Source organism: Arachis hypogaea, chromosome 3 (genome assembly GCF_003086295.3).
Source record: "Arachis hypogaea cultivar Tifrunner chromosome 3, arahy.Tifrunner.gnm2.J5K5, whole genome shotgun sequence".
Taxonomy (NCBI): domain Eukaryota; kingdom Viridiplantae; phylum Streptophyta; class Magnoliopsida; order Fabales; family Fabaceae; genus Arachis; species Arachis hypogaea.
Window position 1 is genome coordinate 69,847,772 of NC_092038.1, and position 6,796 is coordinate 69,854,567.

The window sequence follows — 6,796 nt, forward strand, 5'->3', positions numbered from 1 at the left end:
ATTTTTCTTCTGCTGTTTTTAATTCTGTTTTTAATTTTTATGTTTTTTTTTCGTGACTCCTCATGATCATGTACCTAATAAAACAAAAAATAAAAATAAAATAATATAAAATAAAAATTAGATAAAATTGTGTTGCCTCCCAACAAGCGATTCTTTAATGTCAATAGCTTGACAGTGGCTCTCATGGAGCCACAAGGTGATCAGGTCAATGTTGTATAGTCCCAACACCAAACTTAGAGTTTGGATATGGGATTTTAACACCAAACTTAGAGTTTGACTGTGGGGGCTCTTCTTGACTCTGAACTGAGAGAAGCTCTTCATGCTTACTCTCTTTTGTCATAGAGGGATGGCCTTGTGCCTTAAACACAAGGTAGTCCCCATTCAATTGAAGGACTAATTCACCTCTGTTGACATCTATCACAGCTCCTGCTGTGGCTAGGAAAGGTCTTCCAAGGATGATGCATTCATCTTCTTCCTTCCTAGTGTCTAAGATTATGAAATCAGCAGGGATGTAAAGGCCTTCAACCTTTACTAACACGTTCTCCACTATTCCATAAGCTTGTCTCAATGACTTGTCTGCCAATTATAACGAGAACAAGGCAGGTTGTACCTCAATGATCCCCAGCTTCTCCATTACAGAGAGTGGCATAAGATTTATCCCTGACCCCAGATCACATAGAGCCTTTTCAAAGGTCATGGTGCCTATAGTACAAGGTATCAAGAACTTGCCAGGATCTTGTTTCTTTTGAGGTAGAGTTTGCTGAATCCAGGTATCTAGTTCATTAATGAGCAAGGGAGGTTCACTTTCCCAAGTCTCATTACCAAACAACTTGGCATTCAGCTTCATGATAGCTCCTAAATATTGAGTAACTTGCTCTCCAGTCACATCTTCATCCTCTTCAGAGGAAGAATAATCTTCAGAGCTCATGAATGGCAGAAGGAGATTTAATGGAATCTCTATGGTCTCTATATGAGCCTCAGATTCCTTTGGATCCTTAATAGGAAATTCCTTCTTGCTTGAGGGATGTCCCAGGAGGTCTTCCTCACTAGGATTCTCGTCCTCCTCCTCCCTTGTGCATTTGGCCATATTGATTACATCAATGGCCTTGCACTCTCCTTTTGGATTTTCTTCTATATTGCTTGGGAGAATAATGGGAGGAGTTTCAATGATTTTCTTACTCAGCTGGCCCACTTGTGCCTCCAGATTTCTAATGGAGGATCTTGTTTCACTCATGAAACTGAAAGTGGCCTTTGACAGATCAGAGACTAAATTGGCTAAATTAGAAGTGTTTTGTTCAGAATTCTCTGTCTGTTGCTGAGAAGATGATGAGAAAGGCTTACTATTGCTCAGCCTATTGCATCCACCATTGTTAAAGCCTTGTTGAGGCTTTTGTTGATCCTTCCATGAGAAATTTGGATGATTTTTCCATGATGAGTTATAGGTGTTTCCATAAGGTTCACCCATGTAATTAACCTCTGCCATGGCAGGGTTCTCAGGATGATAAGCTTCTTCAGAAGCTGCCTCTTTAGTATTGTTGGATGCATGTTGTCATCCATTCAGACTTTGAGAGATCATGTTGACCTGTTGAGTCAACACTTTGTTCTGAGCCAATATGGCATTCAGAGCATCAATTTCAAGAACTCCTTTCTTCTGAGGTATTCCATTAGTCACGGAGTTCCTCTCAGAAGTGGACATGACTTGGTTGTTTGCAACCATGTCAATGAGTTCTTGAGCCTCTTCAGGCGTTTTCTTTAGGTGAATAGATCCACCTGCAAAATGGTCCAATGACATTTTCGAAAATTCAGACAGGCCATAATAGAATAAATCTAATATGGTCCATTCTGAAAACATGTCAGATGGACATCTTTTGGTCAGCTGCTTGTATCTTTCCCAAGCTTCATAGAGGGATTCACCATCTTTTTGTTTGAAGGTTTGAACATCCACTCTCAGCTTGCTCAGCTTTTGAGGAGGAAAGAATTTATCCAGGAGGGCAGTGACTAGCTTATCCCAGGAGTCTAGGCTATCCTTGGGTTGTGAATCCAACCATATTCTAGCTCTGTCTCTTACAGCAAAAGGGAAAAGCATAAGTCTGTAGACTTCAGGATCAACTCCATTCGTCTTTACAGTCTCACAGATCTGCAAGAACTCAGTTAAAAACTGATAAGGATCTTCAGATGGAAGTCCATAAAACTTGCAGTTTTGTTGCATTAAAGCAACTAGCTGAGGTTTCAGCTCAAAGTTATTGGCTCCAATGGCAGGAATGGAGATGCTTCTTCCATCAAATTTGGACGTTGGCTTTGTGAAGTCACCTAGCATTCTCCTTGCATTATTATTGTTTTCGGCTGCCATCTCCTTCTCTTGTTCTAATATTTCTGAAAGGTTACCTTTAGATTGTTGTTATTTAGCTTCTCTTAATTTTCTCTTCAGAGTCCTTTCAGGGTCTGGATCAATTTCAACAAGAGTGCCTTTATCCTTGTTCCTGCTCATTTGAAAGAGAAGAAAACAAGAAAAGAAAGAGGAATCCTCTATGTCACAGTATAGAGATTCCTTTATGTTAGAAGAAGAAAGGAAAGGGGAGAAGAAAGTAGAAGAGGGGGATTCGGATATTAGGTGGAGAGAGGTGAAGAGAAGTGTTAGTAATTGAATAAATAAATAGAATAAGAAAAGAAGGGGAGAATTTCGAAAATAATTTTGAAAAAGGGGTTAGTAATTTTCAAAAATTAAAGATAAGATAAGATTAAGATTAAAATTTAAAATAATTAAAAAGAATTTTTGAAAAAGAGAGAAGTATTTTCGAAAATTAGAGAGGGATAGGTAGTTTGTTGGTTTTGAAAAAGATATTAAAATCAAATTTGAAAAAGATAAGAAGATAAGAAGTTAGATAAGATATTTTGAAATCAAATTTTGAAAAAGGTAAAATTTTTGAAAAAGATAAGATAAAAGATTAAAAGATTTAATTTTTAAAATGACTTAACTAACAAGAAACTACAAGATAAGATTCCAGAACTTAAAGATTGAACCTTTCTTAACAAGAAAGTAACAAACTTCAAATTTTTGAACCAATCACATTAATTGTTAGCTAATTTTCGAAAATATGATATAAAGATAAGAAAAATATTTTAAAAATATTTTGAAAAAGAATTTTGAAATTTTCAAGAAATAGAAAAAAAATGAAAAAGATATAATTTTTGAAAAAGATTTTGAAAAGATAAGATTTTTAAAATTGAAATTTTGACTTGACTTGTAAGAAACAACTAATTTTTAAAAATTTTTGACCAAGTCAACCCAAAATTTCGAAAATTTGGAGGGAAATAAGGAAAATATATTTTTTTTTTATTTTTGAAATTTTAAAGATGAGAGAGAAAAACATAAACATGACCCAAAACATGAAAATTTTGGATCAAAATATTTAATGCATGCAAGAACACTATGAATGTCAAGATGAACACCAAGAACACTTTAAAGATCATGATGAACATCAAGAACATATTTTTGAAAAATTTTTGATGCAAAGAAAACATGCAGGACACCAAACTTAGAAATCTTTAATGCATAGACTCCAACAAACAAAAAATGCACATGAAAAACAACAAACAACACAAAACAAGAAAACATCAAGATCAAACAAGAAGACTTGTCAAGAACATCTTGAAGATCATGAAGAACACTATGAATTCATGGAATTTTCGAAAAATGCAAGAAAAAATTTTTAAAGCATGCAATTGACACCAAACTTAAAAATTGACTCAAGACTCAAACAAGAACACAAAATATTTTTGGTTTTTATGATTTAATGTTTTTTTTTTTGGATTTTTATTGATTTTTTTCTGAAAATATTTTTGGAAAAACGAAAAAGAAAAGAAAAATTTTGAAAAAGTTTTTTTTGAAAATAAAATTACCTAATCTGAGCAACAAGATGAGCCGTCAGTTATCCATACTCGAACAATCCCCGGCAACGGCGCCAAAAACTTGGTGGACGAAATTGTGACCTTCTTTGTACTTGCATGAGATTTATTTAATGGCTATTGATTATGTGTGGACACAACTCCGTTCATCTTAACCAGCAAGTGTACTGGGTCGTCCAAGTAATACCTTACGTGAGTAAGGGTCGATTCCACAGAGATTGTTGGTTTGAAGCAAGCTATGGTCACCTTGTAAATCTCTGTTAGGCAGATTAAATTGGTTTATGATGAGTTCGAAAATTAATAATAAATAGAAAATAAAAGGGATAGAAATACTTATGTAAATCAATAGTGGGAATTTCAGATAGGCGTATGGAGATGCTATGCTCCTCTTGAATCTCTACTTTCTTATTACATTCATCCAATCCTTCTTACACCTTTCCATGGCAAGCTGTATGTAGGGCATCACCGTTGTCAATGGCTACATCCCATCCTCTCAGTGAAAACGTTCCTATGCTCTGTCACAGCACGGCTAATCATCTGTCGGTTCTCAATCAGGTTGGAATAGAATCCCCTGATTCTTTTGCGTCTGTCACTAACGCCCAGCATTCAGGAGTTTGAAGCTCGTCACAGTCATTCAATACCGGAATCTTACTCGGAATACCACAGACAAGGTTAGACTTTCCAAATTCCCGGAATCCTACTCGGAATACCACAGACAAGGTTAGACTTTCCGGATTCCCATGAATGCTGCCATCTATCTAGCTTATACCACGAAGATTCTGTTGGGGAATCTAAGAGATATGCGCATGGCCTAAGGTAGAACGGAAGTAGTTGTCAGTCACGTGCGTTCATAGGTGAGAATGATGATGAATGTCACGGATCATCACATTCATCAAGTTGAAGTGCAACGTATATCTTGGAATAAGAATAAAAGAGACTTGAGTAGAAAATAATAGTAATTGTATTGAAACTTGAGGTACAGCAGAGCTCCACACCCTTAATCTATGGTGTGTAGAAACTGCATCGTTGAAAATACATAAGTGAAAGGTTCAGGCATGGCCGAGAGGCCAGCCCCCTGAATGATCAAAAGACCGAATGGCCAAAAGATCAAACTGTCAAGAGATGTCTAATACAATAGTAACTTATCCTATTTATACTAGACTAGCTACTAGGGTTTACATGAGTAAGTAATTGATGCATAAATCCACTTCCGGGGCCCACTTGGTGTATGTTTGGGCTGAGCTTGATCTATCGACGAGCTGAGGCTTTTCTTGGAGTTGAACACCAAGTTATAACGTGTTTTGGGCGTTCAACTCTGGATCATGACGTGTTTCTGGCGTTTAACTCCAGACAGCAGCATGTACTTGGCGTTCAACACCAAGTTACATCGTCAATTTCCGAATAAAGTATGGACTATTATATATTGCTAGAAAGCTCTGAATGTCTACTTTCCAAGTTACATCGTCGAGTGCAGGGAGGTCAGATTCCAACAGCATCAGCAGTCCTTTTGTCAGCCTTTTTCAGAGTTTTGCTCAAGTCCCTCAATTTCAGCCAGAAATTACCTGAAATCACAGAAAAACACACAAAGTCATATTAAAGTCCATAAATGTGAATTTAACATAAAAACTAATGAAAACATCCCTAAAAGTAGCTTGAACTTACTAAAAACTACCTAAAAACAATGCCAAAAAGCGTATAAATTATCCGCTCATCATCTACACAACTCCAAATGGGGCGTTCTCAACGGCGTTGGAAAGTAGACATCCAGAGCTTTCCAGCAATATATAATAGTCCATACTTTATTCGGGAATTGACGACGTAAAGTGGTGCTCAACGCCAAGTACATGCTGCTGTCTAGAGTTAAACGCCAGAAACACGTCATAACCCGGAGTTGAACGCCAGAAACACGCTATAACTCGGCGTTCAACTCCAATAAAAGCCTCAGCTCGTGGATAGATCAAGCTCAGCCCAAACATACACCAAGTGGGCCTCGGAAGTGGATTTATGCATCAATTACTTACTCATGTAAACCCTAGTAGCTAGTCTAGTATATATATAGGACATTTAACTATTGTATTAGACGTCTTTTGACCACGTTTCATCTTTGGTCTCAGTTTTGTTTTATTCTTCATCTTAAGAGGCTATTGATCACATTTTAGGGGGCTGGCCATTCGGCCATGCCTGAACCTTTCACTTATGTATTTTCAACGGTGGAGTTTCTACACACCATAGATTAAGGGTGTGGAGCTCTGCTGTACCTCAAGTTTCAATACAATTACTATTACTTTTTATTTAATTCTCTTTATTCTTATTCCAAGATATACGTTGCACTTCAACTTGATGAATGTGATGATCCGTGACACTCATCATCATTCTCACCTATGAACGCGCGTGACTGACAACCACTTCCGTTCTACCTTAGACCGGGCGCATATCTCTTAGATTCCCCAACAGAATCTTCGTGGTATAAGCTAGATAGATGGCGGCATTCATGGGGATCCGGAAAGTCTAACCTTGTCTGTGGTACTCCGAGTAGGATCTCGGGAATCTGGAAAGTCTAACCTTGTCTGTGGTATTCCGAGTAGGATTCCGGTATTGAATGACTGTGACGAGCTTCAAACTCCTGAAGGCTGGGCGTTAGTGACAGACGGAAAAGGATCAATGGATTCTACTCCAACCTGATTGAGAACCGACAGATGATTAGCCATGCTGTGACATAGCATTTGGACCATTTTCACTGAGAGGATGGGATGTAGCCATCAACAAGGGTGATGCCTCCAGACGATTAGCCGTGCAGTGACAGCGCATAGGACCATTTTTCCGAGAGGATTAAAAGTAGCCATTGATGATGGTGATGCCCTACATACAGCTTGCCATGGAAAGGAGTAAG